Source organism: Homarus americanus, unplaced genomic scaffold, assembly GCF_018991925.1.
Source record: "Homarus americanus isolate GMGI-L3 unplaced genomic scaffold, GMGI_Hamer_2.0 scaffold59578, whole genome shotgun sequence".
NCBI lineage: Eukaryota > Metazoa > Arthropoda > Malacostraca > Decapoda > Nephropidae > Homarus > Homarus americanus.
The window spans coordinates 4,774,201-4,793,491 of record NW_024712913.1 but is presented as its reverse complement, the minus strand read 5'-3'; the positions used below and the strand labels follow the sequence as shown (position 1 = coordinate 4,793,491).

The window sequence follows — 19,291 nt, the reverse complement described above, 5'->3', positions numbered from 1 at the left end:
ATATTACGTACGCTAAATAAAGCACTGTATTTAATACTTGCTAAGAAAACACTCATTGTAAGTAAATTCGTTTAAAATGTCAATATGTTTTTATTGGAACTGACAATCAACAGCGTCCGATTATCCTACAAGTCATCACAAACTTATTCTCCTTAAAACTGGTATTTTTTCTACGTCACAAAAAATATCACATCCAGAGTATTTTAATTCTTCACAAATGCTGTTAAAAGGGGAAAATTTTCTAAAACACGTTACAGTATTATCTTAAAGCAGAGACTATTAAGGCAAACAAAAATATCGGATAGCGGTGTCTAGCAACCATACTGTAAGTTCCCTGTGCATTTTGATTAATCTGCTAATATTGACATGGTTTTTCAGTTTAAATACATAAAAACTATAGTTACCAGATTTAAATAGTATTAACTACAAGATTACAATGACATGAAATTTGTAATGTCGTAGGTGTTGAGTACTGTAGATTTATATAACATTTAATTCTTCCTGGAAATACCACCATTTAATTTTTCATTGGATGGTTGATTAAATGGTCAGGACTTGGGAGTGGATCTGTCTTCCTTTTATCCTCAGCATCTACTGTACTTAGTTTAGGATACTCACTCACCATACTGTGTGAGGTGTGATGTGTGTGGTCACATCATGGTGTAGGTATCCTCCTGGGGCTGTGCGGCTGTGCCTGGGATGGTAACTAATGTTCTTTGGTTTACGAAACTATTATTATTTAAAACTAATTTCTTGTGTTTAATTTTCTATAATTTAAAATTTAATTAGTCATTTACTTTCTTGGTTCATTATTTATGTGACATATTTACCAAATAAAATTAAATCTATAATGTTTTCAACAACGAATTTTACAACTCGTTCTCTGAAAGATATATAGATATACAGAAAGAATGCTATATACAGTATATTTTAATGCACAAAGATCGCCATACGGCTTTAGTAAGTTCACATAATAACATACACACTGGTAGGTAATTGGAGCGTTTCTGTCCTCTAGGACCAAACCCACCCCAAAGGTGTGGCTAGCGTAGTACTGTAGTGACAAGTGAGGCTGAGCAACAAAGATGTGTGACTGTGAGTAGCCCAAAATAAGCCATAAAACAAAAATATTGAGTTCCTTATATTTGGTTAGGTGAATATCAGTCAAAAAACAAATAAATTTAAACAGAATGTGATACAACATTGAACTTAGCTAGTATAAACTGTAGTTGGTTGGACTCTTCAACATCTTGTGAGTAAGTTGCCGAAGGTACACCCCATTTCGTCGCCAATCCATTTCGTCACTGACCTGGCTCGTTACCAAAACCCCATTTCGTCACCAATATCAAATCCGTTTCGTCACCACTAATAGTAACTGGTATAAGTGACAAATTGTAAGTTATTATTTTACATGAATAGAAATTACACGTGTATACAGACGACTCGAGAAGTATTGTGTTATTATTTTACATGAATATTAATAATTCAATAAAGAAAACGATTAAAACATTGGTAAATAAACAAAATACAGGACAATTGTAGGTGATTTGGCACCCGCGCTTAAACCTCCGAGCAGTGAGATGACTACATGCGTATCGATGTTTTTATTTTTTATTTTCGTCTTTAATAAATTGTCTTAGTGTTTTTTATTATTTTCTATCCCAAGCAACAGTTATTTTCTTGTATATATTACTTTTATCCTCTCCACCAATGATCAGCTCGTTAGCCGCTTGGGCGATTGGTTACGTCTCTGTTAAGCTCTGTTGGTAAGTACTGGGCATCCACGGGTCCGACTAATTACCCAAATGTACCCAAATGTAGCCACAATAAAGTCAAATAATGGTCCTACATGAATAAATGGGACTGCCAATCACTTCTCGACTGGTATTTGGTGTCACGAAGTCACAAAAAATTGGTAAACTTAATTTAATCTGAGTAAATAGAACAAGTGCATGTACCTAACCTAACCTAACCTCGACTAGTATTTGGTGTCACGAAGTCACAAAAAATTGGTAAACTTAATTTAATCTGAGTTAATAGAACAAGTGCATGTACCTAACCTAACCTAACCTAACACAACTCAGATTAAATTAAGTTTACCAATTTTTTGTGACTTTATGACACCAAATAATAATCGAGAAGTGATTCACAGCCCGATTTACGCTTGTACGACCATCATTTGACTTCATTGCGGCTTCATTTTGCTACATTTGGGTACATTTGGGTAATTAATCGGACTGGCATGCACTGGTTCCTGAATGTATCTCATCCTGCTCCAGTGCTTATCCAGTCTGAGCACAAGCTAAAATCGTGCACAAGAAAAGCAAATCATGACAAACAAGTCCATCTCTGGAAGCTGTGGGATGAATATGAAGAAAAAATATCACCAATTTTAATTTTCTAAAAAAAAAAAGTCAGGGTTTTCCAAGTTTCCATGAGTATTAAATACTGTTTAAGTGGGATGATTGCAGGCGTTTTAACAATGTTTTTATTTATATTTTCGTCGTTAATAAATTGTCTCTGTATTTCTGATTATTTTCTATCCCAAGCAACATTTTCGTGTACATATTGATGGGAATGAACGCGGTGACGAAACGGGTGAAGCAGTGGTTACGAAACGGGTTAAAAATAGTGGTGACGATATGGACAGATCCCATTATCGATGCCAGAAACTATCAAGGTGACCATGTGGGAACATAAGAATGGAGGAAACTGCAGCGGGCCTATTGACCCATACTGGGCTGTCCCGTTTATACCCAACCCCAATTGCTCATATAAGCATCCAACCTATGTTTGAAGCTATCCAGCGTATTCGAGTTAATGATGATATTTGGTAACTTGTTCCATTCATCCTTTACTTTGTTTCCAAACCAGTGTTTACCTATTTCATGCCAAAATCTAAATTTGTCTAATTTAAACCCATTGTTCCGAGTTTGCTCCTGGTTGGATAGTTTGATTACCTTTGTAATGTCCCCTTTGTTTAACCCTGACTTCCATTTATACACCTATATCATGTCGCCCCTCACTCTACGTCTCTCGAGGGAGTGCAAATTAAGATGGTTTAACCTGTCTCTGTATTCAAGGTTCCTAATGCCCGGGATTAGTCTTGTCATTCTCCTCTGGATTCTTTCCAAGGATTCTATATCCATTCTGTAATACGGTGACCAGAACTGAACTGCATAATCCAGGTGAGGTCTCACAAGCGCTAGATATAATTTATCAGCAAGTTGTGTAGCGCACACTAATTACGTGTTTTATTTCAGGTTTAGTGGAAGATATTCAAATATCCGTGACTGTTAAACTGATGTGTGGTGGCTGTAGCAGCTCCCCTGGATAACAAGGTAAGGTAACAGTACTACTGCTTGGTCGTCACATACTATGCACTCGGTCTTACGATATTTACTTTATTCTCTTCTCCGCTTTAGTTTTAATAACAATTGCAACTCAAGTGAATAATAATGTTGTTAGTAAATTCAATCTTGTCAAACACTAATTTTGGTAAATTTATAGTAGTTCACTTAACTCTGTTAGGAAGTCAAAATTATGTTTTTTTATTGTTTATTTGTGTGTTTTGATTGGTTCTGACCTTGACTTTCGTCGGAAATTGCCTGTTTTTTTTTGTTTTTTTAGTTATCGCCCCCTTCTACCCTCAACATGATAAGGGATCCTGTTGGGAACCGGGGTTTTGGGTGGGGCGTTCTCTGACAAAGATCATGGCCAAGATGCACCAAAAAACACTAGAGAAGATATAAACCTAAATTTTTTTGGATTGACCTAACCTAATCTAACCTGACCTAACTCACGGTGTTTTTATGTAACCACACTCTCACCATATGAGGGAATCACTGTTATTTCTTACCGTATTCTGAATTAAAATCTTTACTGGAGTCGGGAGAACACCATGAGATCTAAAGAATTCTATTGCTTGTTAGTTTTTCCCAAAAACACACAATTAACACCATATAATTAAAGTGACACCCATCGCAGACTTCCATGGTCGGAAATGAATTTGAATTTCGAAGCCTGAGAGACCCAAAATCACAATCGAATCTGTTTGGGCAATAAATACCTCGAATTCTGAAAGTAGAAACCACAATTCATTTTAATTGGTGGCAAAAAAATAACACTTTTGATTGGCCGCGTGACGTGTATGGGAATGCATGCACATGACAATTTATGAAGGGAATACACTGAGTGGGAGGTCGGGTAGGCGATAATGGCTGAAGATTAATGGAATTAAATAGAGAAAGATTTGGCATGCGGTATTTCCAATATTATACGTTTCCGACGGTAATGTAATAGAAGAAAACTATCTTAAAGTTAGACGTCTTTTAGGAATATGATAAAACATTTGGGGTAGGAATGTTGTGTGAACTACAGTGAACCCTCACTTTACGCGGTCAATTGAACCCACGGCGGCCCGCGTAAAGTGAACAACATAACATATGGGATTAATTGAAATAGAGACCGGGCCGACCCCCAAACTCCACTTTTTCAGACACAATACCTACGTTGTAGTAAAAATAACTTCTTAATTTTATGATGGTATGCACACACAATTAATAATTAAGAGAAATATCAATAATATTAGGTTTTTTAACCCTTACATTAGGAGAAAAGATGGCTGGGCACACGGGGATGGGGGGTTGGTTCCGAGGCAGAGTGCAGATTATTGGCCCTCACCTGTATCACTTGTATCAATTGTATCACTATCCACCACAGAGGCTTGCAGGGCCTCTTTGTCAAACCCCTCAAAGTCCATATAAGTCCATATCCTCACTATCATTATCACTATCACTGACTTGGGCCGGCTGTGGTGGGTGGCGGGTGAAGAACTCGGTAATGTTTTGATGACTGGGTGACCTTGTGCGCACCCTGCTCTCGCCGCTCTCCGCGTAAAAGGGTACACACACCGCGGAAAGTGAGCATTCCGGTTTCGGCAGGGTACCGCATAAACGTGGAAACGCGTAAAGTGAAACTGCGTAAAGAGGGGGTTCACTGTACTATAAAGATACACTAATTTATTGGGAATATTATTTTGCTGAAATAAGTGTTTGGTAACAGAAAATTATACTACGTACTGTAATAATTTGTGTCTAGGGCACCACTGAGCTTGCAGGTTTGGTGAATTTGTTTATACTTATAACACTTGTTACTTGAATGTACTTTTGTTATAAGCTTTGAAAAGGTTACTTTAAGTCTACCTATGAGACAACACAAGTACATACTGTATTACCTGTAAAACGGTATCTCACCTAAGCAGCTACCAAGCAGGAAGGTACTTCCGCCTGGGAAGATATTGGAAGCATAATGTGTTGTCTAATGGTAGACCCTGCTGCTATATGGCATCACGAAAATTGTGACCAAGTCTCAGGTTGCTGATCTGATTTTCTGCCTCATTTACACACAATTGCAGGGTCTCAATTGTTTATCTTACTATTGACATCACATCATACTTACGTATATTTCTCACTTTTGATCTTTTTTCTTCTTTTTTATTTCTTTATGGTTCTTTATTATTATTATTATTATTATTATTATTATTATTATTATTATTACTACTACTACAGGTTGTACCTCTCTAGTCCGGCAACCTCGGGACCTGACCGGTGCCGGACCATGGAAATTGCCGGACCCTGGAAATTCACCCTTTTCCTGGATAGATAGTGACTTGTGCTTATGCCTGGAAGCACTAGCACCACTTTCTCTGCGTCATGGTCTCTTTGAAGACATATTGAAGGGTTAAATGTCGTATAGTAGCTTCTCAAATTTCGCGAGTTTTTAATTCTTAACGTATTTTATTGGAACACACAAAAAAATAAATACAAATTTTGACGGCGGAAACTTGAATTTCGATTGGTTTGAACGGCCCGCCAACGTGCAGACGACGTGCATAATCGTGTAAACAGGGTCATTTCCCTTATTTACAAAAGATTCATTATTGTTTATTACTGAATGTCTTTTTTATTGAATTAATGTTTATGTGTGCAAAATGAGCAATACAATTCATTAATAATACGTAGAATATTAAAACACATGAGGAAATGACACAGCATTGTTTTCGTTGATTACAAAACCAGTGACTGACTGGTTCTACATATAAAACTGAAGAAAATAAGACCTTGGTTGTAGCTGTAGTAAAATTAATATGGTTGTTTTAAGTAATGTTATTTAATGTTAATAAATGGAACAATAGAAGTAGCTAACGATAATGGTAAAGAAAAAAGAGAGATCGCATATGTAAGTGCGCATGCGCACACGTGAAAACATATCGTCATTACTTTACATAAGAATATGAAAGCAACACTTATTTACTGTTCATATATATTTTAATTAATGTTTCTGAATTTGTTTTTATTGAATTAATGTACGTGTGTGCAAAATTAACAATACAATTTATTAATAATACGTGGAATATTAGAGGAGACGAGACGGCTGCCGGCATTGTTTATGTTAAAGCTTACGAAACCAGTGACTGATTGGTTCTACATATAAAACTGAAGAAAATAAGACCCTGAGTTTAGCTGTAGTAAAATTAATGTAAAAAATGAATATGGTTGCTTGAAGTACCTGTAATGTTATTTAATGTTAATAAATGGAACAATATAAGTAGCTAACCATTAATGGTAAAAAAAAAAGTGAGACTGCTCGTATGTAAGTGCGCACATGTGAAAATATATCGTCATTACTCTACATAAGAATATGAAAGCAACACTTATTTACTGCTCATATATATTGAAGGGTTAAATGTTGTACTCTGTATAGACAAGCAGAGAGAGAGAGAGAGAGCAGCCGAACTGCCGGATGTAAACAAACCTTAATTTCCCGCGGCTTTTTTTTTTAAGGGGATTAGCCCACCCGGGAATAGGTCACTGACCCACATTAGGGCCTGAGGGGCAAAAATTTAATACTCTTGTAATAATAATAATAATTCAGATAAGAAAAAATAAATAAAAAAAAGCTGCCTATCTACCTATTGGACAAACTAAAATCGTTCCGGACCACGGGAGTTTCCGGACCACAGAATGCCGGACTAGAGAGGTACAACCTATATATATATATATATATATATATATATATATATATATATATATATATATATATATATATATATATATATATATATATATATATATATATATATATATATATATATATACTGTATATATATATACCAAGGCACTCTGTTTACAATACTATGGTCATATGAGAATAATTATAACTATACTTTACCTATGTTTGTCTTTGATACCCCCAAAATGTTCTACACTACTGAGGGTATACAAAAACACTTGTTATCTTGAAAATAGGTTCTTATTCTCGTACGGGAGATATACAGAGGAAACGAATAGCCGTGGGCTTCCACACCATAAGGACTAGCGATCTGAACTCTCTGTATCACTCCGCGCTGGCATGTACAGATGCCAGCATTCACAAGCTGAATACATAATATGTAAATATGATAATTCACATGCATAACATGGTGCATAATAAATGGAAATATTACATAGGATTAATACATGTTCTGTAATACTTTACTATACATAATTAATAGAGTAATATAAGGATACACAGCTTAAGGTACTACTTCGTGTCCATATTATACACCTCCCTCCCCCCTATACGCTCATAGTTTCATCTTGAGCGGACCTTTTGTTTCTGAGTCGCTCGGACCTGCGGAGTACCGGGGCAGAAACACAAGGTGGGGATGGATTTACTGTAAAGACATCAACATTAGGGGACTCAACTGGGGAAGGGTCAACACTAGGCAGCTCCACAGGTCGGAGGAAACGACGGTTCCTCCACCATACTCTACCACTAGGAAGACGCACTTGGTAGTCCCTGGACCGGCCAATACCCATGACAACCCCAACCTTGTCCCAGCGGTGAGATACCGGATCTTGAATCCTGACCTGCTGGCCGATACTCAACCTGGGAAGGGGGCGGGCATGACAGTCGTACCGAGCAGCGACATCTGCGGCTCGTTCTGCTGCACGGCGGTCACATTCTTCAGTCTTGGCCTGCCATTCTTGAGAAAAAGACTTCGGGTGGGCAGGAACACAAGACCTGAGATGATGTCCATATAGAACCTGGGCTGGGGAGCGTCCGGTGAAGTTCGGGGTGTTGCGTAACTCTAACAAACCTCAATCGAAGTCCTCGCAGTCGATATTTCCTGAGGGTGACACCTTAAGGATCAGGTGTTTAACAGTCTTGACTGCGGCTTCAGCGTGTCCATTCACCTGGGGGTAGTGGGGCGAGGTCACGACATGACGGACTCCCCAACGGTCCATGAAGTCCCGGAACTCGTGGCTGGTGAACTGGGGTCCTCCATCAGTCCAGAGGCGGAGGGGAACACCAACTTCTCTGAAGTAATGTCTGAAATTCTGGATGGTAGCAGCAGCCGTTGTATCACTACCACAGGGGACGACAACAGGCCATCCAGACAATCGGCCGGCAATGACAGGAAGGACTTCCTCTGCCACTGCAAAGAAGTCTGCCGACACAGACTCGAAGGGTCTTGAAGGGTTATCGTCGCACATTAAAGGTTCCTGTTGCTGGCTGGGTTGCAGAATCTGGCACGGCTCACAGGCACGGACGGTACTTGCAATGTCCGCATCGATTCCGGGCCAAAATACAGTCTGCTTCGCCCATCGCTTGGTGGCCTCCACTCCTCGATGGCTGTCGTGAAGGCGGGTCAAGGTACGGCGGCGTAGGGCAGCAGGAATGACTACTCGTAGACCATACAAGACGAGGTCTCCGTCACAATAGAGGTCCACGCGTATCTTCCAGTACGGGAGTAGCAATTCATGAAGGTCGTATCGGTTAGATGGAAATCCCTGGGACACACAGTCGACGAGCCGGATATAGGAAGGGTCGGCCCGGGCTGCGGTGCGGAGATCTTCAAGGGTCTTGTCTGCATCCGGTGCTGTAGACTCTTCTGATGTGAAGACGGCCTTCAATGAGACTACTGACTTGAGGGATGCGGCAGCTGTAGAACACAACATCTCGTCCTCTGGGGTGGGGCGACTGACAGGGGCGCGGGACAGGGCATCCGGGATGCACAGCAGCTTACCCGCACGCCACACAGCTGTGAAGAGATAAGGCGAGAGCTTCTCTTTCAAACGTTGAAGGCGAGAATTCTCTACTGCATCCAAAGAGTAGTGATTGATAATAGGTACAAGAGGGTGATGATCCGTGAAGTGCTGAAGTCCTTTCAGGTGGAAGCGGCACTTCGCCATCGCCCAGACAACAGCAAACATCTCCAGCTCAATCGTGGCATATCGGGTCTCGGCGTCCGTTAGGAACCGGGATCCACACTGAATTAAGCGGAGTTGTCCACCGCCATGGTCCTGCAGAAGGGCGTAACCAACGCCGTAGAGTCTGGAGGTGTCAGTCTTGAGGACAGTGGGTAGGGCTGGGTCGTAACAGGCGAGGACAGGTGGACTTAAGAGGGCCTGCTTGACTCACTGGAAGGCCTCTTGATGATCTGGGGTCCACAGGAATGTCCTCCTGGGGCTCAGCAGGGGGCGTAACGGCTGGGCTGCGGCGGAGATGTCAGGTGAAAATTCAGCCAGCTGATTGACCAGACCCAAAAATGAACGGAGGTCTGTCAGGTTGGCAGGGTTTGGAAAATCCCTGATTCCACTTAATTTCTCCAGGTCAGCTGCGATGCCTGATGCTGAGAGAGTGTACCCACAGAAGTTCACTGATGGTGCGGCGACTACAAACTTGTCAGCGTTGAGGGTAATCCCGTACTTTCGACATCTGGTAAGAACTTCATATATTCGGGAGAGGTGGGCACAGTAGTCTTCGTCATGGAGTAAAATATCATCAACCACCTTGACACAATTCGTGACTCCTTGAAGGGCCGCATCACCACGTTGACAGAATGCATTGCCCGTAGCGGCAAATCTCATGGGGCCTCTGCAATACTGATATCTTCCATATGGTGTGATGAATGTAGTCAAATGCTGGTCTTCTTTGGCCAACTCGATCTGCCAATAACCACATAAGGCATCCATCGTTGTAAAAAACTTCGCCTTCGGGTCCACATTTCGAACAGCTGCGAAGGGTGTGGGTGAAGGGTGGGCTGGACGGGAAACTTGCTGGTTAAGTTTTGATAGATCAGTGGTGATCCGTACTCCACCACGAGGTTTGGCGACGGGGACGAGAGGGTGGCACCAAGGTGAAGGTTCGTCTCCGGCCGGCTTGATGATTCCCTGAGCAACCATGGAGTCAAGCTCTTGTCTAACTAGCTCCTTGTAGGCGTGAGGAATCAAACGAGGGGTGTGGATGGCAAAAGGTGTGGCACCATCCTTAAGATGAATCTTCATAGGCGGACCCACCATCGGCTTGAGTGGTGTGGATCCTAAAGATTTCTTCGTAACCAACATGTCAGCAAACTCCTTGAGAAGGTAAGCTCTTGCATCAGAAGGGGACGTGTTAGTAGGAGGCACTTGAAGTGTGTGCTCGAGAGTACGTTGTGTCTCTAAGTACAAGCACATACAAAGCTGTATCATCTGTTTAGTCTGTGGTAAACTTGACAGATCAACCATTGTTGCATAGTCTTGCCAACGTCGACGCCATTCCCGAAATATCTGATAAGAAGCGTCAGACTTCAGAGAGGGAGGCGTTTGTGCTGCAGCCTTTTGAGGAATTGTTGAACCGACTCTGGGAAATGAGGTACCAGTACCTCTAGTCGTATCAGCATTAGTAGTGGCAGAAGAATCTTGTACAGTAGATCGTTGTGGGGAGGCTAACAGGGAAATCAAGACTTCAAATCTGGCTTGATCCTCTCTTCTTCTCAGGTCATCCTCACTTCTACGTATATCTTCTAGTTCTCTGCGTCTTTGTTCAGTACACAGACAAAATTTTCATCTGTAATTCACTTTAAGATGGCTGGCAAGCTTAAAGGTGAGTGTTTTGTGGTGCTGAGAAGAAAAAGAGACCCCCATTATTTGTTTTTCTATGTATTATTTAAGCATTTCCGACTTACGACCATTTCGACTTACGACCTGGATGTCTGTCCCTAACCCCGTCGTAAGTCAGGGAGCAGCTGTATGTCTGTATTTACCCTAGGAATCTTCTTATATACAGCATACTGTATGTAATGACTTGGGGTCGCACTGGATAGGCGACAGCACTAGACGGGGTCGCACTGAAAAATGCTTGGGAACCCGTGGTATAAACATTTCTTTGTGTGAGAGTTACTGGACTGTAGGACCGCAGTCTGTGAGCTCCGACACCATTGCTGCTTCTCTTATATGTCCTAGACTTTTATTTGATCCACATGAATAATTATTTGAAAAACTTAACAAATATGATACTGTGCTGCTACGTTATTTGACTTATCAGTAAGCAGATGAAGTAAAATGCGGTAACCTCCCTGTCTTAGGTTTGGTAGATGAGTTTTGATCATTTTATGAACATTAAATCATATATAATGTAGCAGTAGCTGGTAAGTTGTTCCTCTGTGAATTTAGTTGAAACTTGGAAAAAGTATTAATACAAGACGAATAAAAAAAAACTGTATTTAAGGCGAAAGGTCCAGGTTAACTATACTGTAGTAGCTACCTAACAAAAAATATTTATACAGTGAAACCTCTATTTAACGGACTACACAGAGAGGAAAGTCCATTATATTGAGGGTTTGTTAGATGTGAAACCACATCTAATGGATTACATGAACGGAGAAGACTGTTAGAAGGAGGTTTACTGTAGAAGTGGACCCTCAAAATGATGGTTCTTTATCTGGAAGATCACATTCCTAGGTTATAACATGGCCAGTGGCTTAGGTAAAGAACTGTGTCCTAATTGTTGATTTTACCATCTTTCAACATAATAGCTTGGGGTAAAGAGGACTGTTAACCAGATTTCAGACCTTGGTGTGGAAGTAACATTTCATAGGTGAGCACATTTTTAACAACGGTTATTTTGATTGATGGGAGAATGTGTGTATGTGTTCCTGTTTTGGCCACCTTTCAGTAAGAATGAAAAAGACTAAGAAGGAATCGTAGGTGAATTTAGATGGCATCTTTCGGGGGTTTTAATTTGGATAATTATTCGTGTATGTGTTTGCTCCTATTTTTAGCTCCCTCCAGTAAGCACGAATACAAAAATAGATGAATATTGAAGGTATATGCCTCGTATGTTCCTGCTATAGAAGTACTTGTACTGTACAGTATTAATTTATTCTTTTTAATTAGGACAAGTGTCATTTCAACCATCATGTTTCTAGATTTATATTACTATGCCCACTCCGCCACACCAAGACCTCCAAATGGTTAATACACATGGTGCCATTGAGAGGGCAAGAATAGCAAGTCTTATGGTGGCAGGATTCCAGAGTGGTTAATCCTTACCAGAAATAAGACGTACACTTATTGTTTTTGTAAAGTAAAATATATTTTCTGAACCAACTGTCTATTCACACTAGTGGTTTAATTTATGAAGTGTGTTTTAATTTAGTCATTCAAAAGTTTGCCCATTGGGGTTTGACACTGGTCAGTAATGTCCCTAAACTTTATTGCAGATGAAACTGAGATGTGGTCCCTCATAACCTTGGCCCTGCTTGGATGTTGATACAGTACATCATCTTACTAGGATGAAACATGGACATTGGATTAGGTAAAGAACTGTGTCCAAATTGCTGTGCTCACTATATTTTAATAGCTTGGGAGAAGTTGACTGTTAATCTTGGTGTGGAAGGAACATTTCATTCCAGAACACATCTTTAACACTGGATCTTTTAACAACAGTGACATTGATTGATGGGAGAATGTGTTTAATAATGATAATTAACGGTTTATAAAGATAACATGGCAGCCAGAAGGCTGAAAATATAAAAGAAGCAGAGATGATAAGTTACTTATGGTGAAATTTGGGAGTGGGTCACTTTATTGACAATAGATTTTAGTATAAAAAGATAAGTAACATTTTTTTTTTCTTTTACATGGAATAGCACACCCAGGCACAGGGTCAACATATAGATTAAGTATAGATCTGGTACTGTAGGAGCTGATCTTGATAGTGGCGCCAACAAAGTCCTTCATACGTTTCAGATGGCCGTCATATCTGGGTGCTAAGGGCCACTCCCTCACTACAGCTGCAGATGTTTAGCACAGCCGCCAATGTTCCAGGTAGGTCCTTCAGCTCACACAGGGTGTTAGGGATGGTTCTTGTTCCTCATGTGATGCAGTTAGGAATTCATAATTCCTCACCTGGGTGGAGTAGGGAGTCCTCATTTCTCTCCTGATGTAGTTTGGAGTGTTTCTTGGCTTCTCATCCAGTGTTGGTGATGGTGGGTGAACAGTTGACCCTGGATGTGTCAGGTCTACGTCAGGTCACCATTGGCTGCTGAGCTCTGATTGTCACTGACAGTTGTTTCTTCCTTTAGAGTTGAAATTGTCACTTTTGTATATTAGTTGTGGGTTGATCGTCAATCTTTGCACTGTTTTTTTTTTTTTTTTTTTTTTTTTTTACACTGGCATTAGCCCCCCTGGGCACAGGTCATTTTTAATGAAACACACCAAGGCCTGTAATAATAATAATAATAAAATTAGTAAAAATAAATAACAATTATAATGAAAGAAAATATTAATACAAATAAAAATTATAAATAATAATGAGCTATAAATAATAAAAAAAATATCAGGAGTGAGAAATGATACATGTATACTGTATTGTGTTGTTAAAATAAAAGAAACAATTGAGACCCTGCAATTGTGTGTAATTAAGGCAGAAAATCAGATCAGCAATCTGGGACTTGGTCACAATTTTTGTGATGCCATATGGCAGCAGGATCCACCATTAGACAACGCATTATGCTTCCAATATCTTCCCAGGCCGTAGTACCTCCTTGATTGATAGCTGCTTATTATGTGTCTGTCCATTATTTAAAGATTATATAAGTTTTGTTTTTGCAGATGTCCAAGCAACAGTGGAGTCAGGTACAGTTACATCAGTCAGCCAGTAAGAAGAAACTTGGAACCTGACCTAACCTAATGATCAGAGCCCTAATATCAAATGACACAGCTGGAAGATAGTGCTTTAGCTTACATATGCAGAAAATCAAGTAGAAGAACATGTCCAAGGGTGTGAAAGCAGCATCATTATTCCTATTAATCAAAGAAATGTAAATATTCAAGTGTGTGTGTGTGTGTGTCAAGAACTTTGGGACAGCTGTTCACCTTCATTAAGTGAGGGCCACATACTGTCCTCTCTAAGGAAATTTTATGTTAAATTACTTAAATGTAAATCCAGTAGCGAGTAATGTAATCTGTTAAATAAATTCATCATAACCATTTGTTTCAAGAGTGATTATACTTAAGTCTCAAACTAAAGAATGGAAATTTATAAAGCTCTACCATTAGAGAAATGGGAAAACATTAAATTTGTCACAATTATGTTTTGTGAATTAAAACAAAAAACCAAGTTGATACTGTACTGTTTTTTTTTTCTCCTTTAGAATAGTACAGCACAGAGCTTGTTTTACTAAGGTGTACAATACATGCTATTTATTTTGTACAAAGTCATTTGAATTTAACAATTTTAATGAAAAACATTGAGGGTTTACTTGATGTATATAATCAGAAGGCAGCTACTACAGCAGGAAGGTACCACTATCAAGTTAATTTTGATATGAGCGCTGAGCAGGGAAGTGCACAGGTAACCAGCTGGCCCCACAGTTGCCTTGATTGCAGCTACACAAGTCCGGCCCTGAGTGGCACATCTTAGTGAATATACATTACAGTAGTAGCTTTAGTGGTACCTGTCCCTCACAGTGTGGGTGGTACCTGCCCCTCCTCATAGTGTGGGTGGTACCTGCCCCTCCTCATAGTGTGGGTGGTACCTGCCCCTCCTCATAGTGTGGGTGGTACCTGCCCCACCTCACAGTGTGGGTGGTACCTGCCCTCACAGTGTGGGTGATACCTGTCCTCACAGTGTGGGTGGTACCTGCCCCATCTCACAGTGTGGGTGGTACCTGCCCTCACAGTGTAGGTGATACCTGTCCTCACAGTGTGGGTGGTACCTGCCCCACCACAGTGTGGGTGGTACCTGCCCCACCACAGTGTGGGTGGTACCTGCCCTCACAGTGTGTGGTACCTGCCCCTCCTCACAATGTGGGTGGTACCTGCCCTCCTCACAGTGTGGGTGGCACCTGTCCTCACAGTGTGGGTGGTACCTGCCCTCCTCACAGTGTGGGTGGTACCTGTCCTCACAGTGTGGGTGGTGCCTGCCCTCCTCATAGTGTGGGTGGTACCTGCCCATCCTCATAGTGTGGGTGGTACCCACAGTGTGGGTGGTACCTGCCTCCCATAATGTGGGTGGTACCTGCCCTCCCTGTAATGTGGGTGGTCCTGCCCTCCTCAGTGTGGGCGGCACCTGGCCCTCATAGTGTGGGTGGTACCTGCCCCACCTCACAGTGTGGGTGGTACCTGGCCCTCAGTGGGTGGTACCTGCCCTCCTCACAGCTTGGGTGGTACCTGTCCCTCAGTGTGGGTGGTACTGCCCTCCTCACAGTGTGGGTGGTACCTGCCCCTCATAGTGTGGGTGGCACCTGCCCTCCTTAGTGTGGGTGGTACCTGCACCCTCATAGTGTGGTGGTACCTGCCTCCTCATAGTGTGGGTGGTACCTGCCCTCGCAGTGTGGGTGGTACCTGTCCTCCTCACAGTGTGGGTGGTACCTGCCCTCATAGTGGTGGTACCTGCCCTCACAGTGTGGGTGGCACCTGCCTCCTCACACTGTGGGTGGCACCTGCCTCACAGTGTGGGTGGTACCTGCCCTCCTCACAGTGTGGGTGGTACCTGCCCTCCTCATAGTGTGGGTGGTACCTACCCCTCCTCACAGTGTGGGTGGTACCTGCCCCTCACAGTGTGGGTGGTACCTGCCCCTCACAGTGTGGGTGGTACCTGTCCCTCACAGTGTGGGTGGTACCTGCCCCCCTCAGTGTGGGTGGTACCTGCCTGTTACAAGTCGGCCCACACCGCTGTCTATGATTGACTAATTAGGTGATGCCCAGGAACGACCAATGTCAATGAGGGTGGTTCACGGCCTGTATGCTCATATAAATTCTCTGTTTTGATTTACGATGTTTCTTTATATCAGTGTTATTTGGTTTTGGTTTTTAAAACATTATGTAAGAGCCATATTTTGTTTTATAGGGTAAAAGGTGTAAAACTTTTGATGTATTGTATTAAGATTAGTTGGCAACCGAGCCATATTTGTGTAGTGGTGGTGGTGATGGTCACAGCAGACCAGCGTGAGCAACCTACTGAACCGAACAGCACGGAGAACCTGGAACACTAGACATGGTGTACACACACCGAAGTGGGGTACCCCAGTATTTGCCAACAGTGCATGACAGAGACGTGACCGATCGCCCAAGCGGCTAACGAGCCGATCAGTGGTGAAGAGGATAAAAGAAAAGAAAAGAAGATAGCCGCCGACTTGTGCGTGAAGTAATTGGAGATATATGGTCATGATAACGTGCTCTGTGAATGTAAATAGTGTAATATATGTCATTGTTACACGACGAGTTTCCATAAGCCCTTCATCTCTGTCTGAAAGGCCTGTGAGAACTGACAGGAGTGACAGTGTGGGTGGTACCTGCCCCACACAGTGTGGGTGGCAGGGCTATGAGCTCAGAAACTCATGAATACTGTAAGTCAATGGGCCATGAACCAGAAAATGGCATACATTTAACAATTTGTGGATACTTGTGAATACTTACAAGGGTAAAGGTAATGCACTTGAATGTGGGAACTATAGAGGCCTGAAGTTATTTGGTTAGGCTGTGAAACTTAAAGAACAAGTGATGGAGAAATAGATAAGAACCATGTTAGATGTAAATGAGATGAAGTTTGGGTTCACGCCAGTGACAATAAGGCAGCTCTCACACTATCTGTGTAAACTTCTCAAACAGAAAATTAAAATAGGATAATTTGATCATATAACTGGGGATGAGGGGATGATATCAAATATTAATGGGCAAAGTTGAGGGTAGGAGGGCCAGGGAAAGGCAGAGACTGATATGGATGAACGAAATTAAAAATTTGGTCCCCAGAGATACAAAACCTTGGAGGTTTGGTAAAAACAGCCCTGAATGTTTAGAGAGAAGGCTATGGTCGTCAACCCTAGATTTGAGGATGATAAACTGTTTGACTGTAATGCACAGTTTCATTCAAGATTCTTCGAACACTGCTGGAGACAGCTGGCAACTCAAAGCTGTTTGTTTAATATAGTAAGTAGGATTGTAGTAGATCCTCTCCCCTACAACTCCCAACTGAGCTCCGGCCGCGTGCCTACCAGCCAATCATCGTACAGCCAGCTACGCCAAGAGACGAGGTCTATGCAGTGGACATAGGGGTACGATCGCCGACCTAGCCTCACGTTCACCGCCGTGCTGTTTTCGACCGCATCCATGGTCTCAGCCACCTGGGTGTGCGGGCCTCCCAGCGCCTCCTCACGCAATGTGTCGTCTGGCCCGGCATCAAGTCTGATACTAAGAAATGGGCTGCCCAGTGCCTGGCCTGCCAGTCCTCCAAAATACATTGTCACATACGGGCCCCCTTACAAACCTTCCCTATTCCCAAAGGACGTTTTCAAGTAGTACACCTCGACATTGTGGGACCTCTACCATCATCCTACGGTAGCACCTACATCTTCACCTGCATCGACCGTTTCACCAGGTGGACAGAAGCCATTCCCATGCCCAATGCTACAGCAGAGACTACCGTCCGCGCCCTCATGTCCGGTTGGGTTTCCCATTTCGGCCCCCCCACAACCGTCATCACTGACCGAGGAGGAGGGGGAGTATTGTAGTGGATCCTCTCCCCTACAACTCCCAACTGAGCTCCGGCCGCGCGCCTACCAGCGTACAGCCATACATACATGAAATGCTAGTGACAGGGGGGAAGGAGGTTCAGGGGAAAGATAAAGGGAGGATTGAAGTGAATTTTAGAAGGAGAGAATAGGTGCAGTGGCTAAACACCACTTACGTGAGGGAGTTTAAGTTGGAGGCAGCAGCAACTCGCCTGGAAGCGGCGAGGAGGCAGCAGGACAGAGTCAGGTGAGCGTCAGGTCAAGCGCCAGGTGCGTGTTGGGTTGGGCCATGGTTTCTCAGTACTTGGTCGGCTTGATTGTGTGTGTTGTTTTCTTGTTTGGAGGAAATGTCTTGGTCTTCTGTCTTGGTATTCTTCTTAGCTTGATGTAGATTTTCTTCTAACTCTCCTCCTCTTCTTGCTCTCTTGAAGTGTCCATTCATTCGTGTTTGGGTCTTGTTCTTCGTCTTCCTCGTGTCTTAGGTCTTCCTCGTGTGGAAGAAGTCGGAGACGGTGAGGTTGACCACGTGGGCTTCAGCTCCACGGGCCTCGTGGTGTTGTTGATTCCTTGTGGAGTGTGTCTTTTCTTGAGTTTTCTTTTCTTGGGTTTTCTTTTCTTGGGTTTTCTTTTCTTGGTTTTTCTTTTCTTGGTTTTTCTTTTCTGCTGGTTTTTTCTTGTCTTGGGAGCGTACAGCAAGGAGGGCCTCTTTGTAGCTCAGTTTCTTGTCGAGTCGAGCCTTGGCTATCCTGCATTCCTCCTTCCATTTGCGGCAGGTCCGATCGGCGGAGGAATGTGGGCTGCCACAGGCAGCGCATTTTTTTTACTGTGTTGGGGCAGACCGTGTAGCGGTGTCTGGGGCTGCTGCACAGGGAGCAGGTGTCCTCCTGCGCTTCACACTTGTTGACAGTGTGTCCGTAGTGCTGGCATTTGTAACAGCGTTTCGGTCTGTAGTAGGGCTTGACTGGCACAGTTACCCATGCCAGTTGAGCCTCCTTGGGTAAGGTCGCATGGTGTCTGATGAGGGCAGTGGTGTCGGACAGCTTCTTGACAACTTGGAGTTGTCCCTTGAGGAGCTCACTCAGTTCTGCTTGGTCCACGTGGGCAATTTCGGCGTGGGAGATTACTCCCAGCTTCAGGTTGTCCCACTTGTAGGCAATCATCTTTTTTGGAATGCCGCTGATGTCTGGGATCTCCGCGAGCTGTACGGGCATACCCTTCTCGGCGAAGGTGATCTTGATGTCACCATGGAGCTTCAGTCGTTCCACCTTGGTGACCCCCATGATCTCATTAGTTTCAAAGAACTTCTTGAGAACCAGGTTTAATTTCTTGGGGCAGGTTGGCGTATCCGGACGTATCCGCGCCACGTTGTTAAACTCGTAACCGTTCATGGTGAGAGAGGTCAGAGAGTGCTCATGACTGTTGAAAAAAAAAAAAAAAGCGTACAGCCAGTTACGCCGAGAGACTAGG

The 19,291-nt window shown here is 42.7% G+C and overlaps 1 long non-coding RNA gene across 4 annotated transcripts; it reads left to right on the top strand.

The window, feature by feature from the left end:
• The first annotated feature begins 267 nt into the window (after window positions 1-267).
• LOC121864655 lies at window positions 268-14,438 on the top strand. Of its 4 annotated transcripts, none has more exons than XR_006088629.1 (5): window positions 268-325; window positions 3,264-3,341; window positions 12,533-12,627; window positions 13,062-13,139; window positions 13,926-14,438. It is a non-coding gene; the product is annotated as an uncharacterized LOC121864655 (long non-coding RNA). The 4 variants fall into 4 exon arrangements; XR_006088628.1 differs by lacking the exon at window positions 268-325 and adding an exon at window positions 553-702; XR_006088630.1 differs by lacking the exon at window positions 268-325 and adding an exon at window positions 864-960.
• The last annotated feature ends 4,853 nt before the right edge of the window (window positions 14,439-19,291 follow it).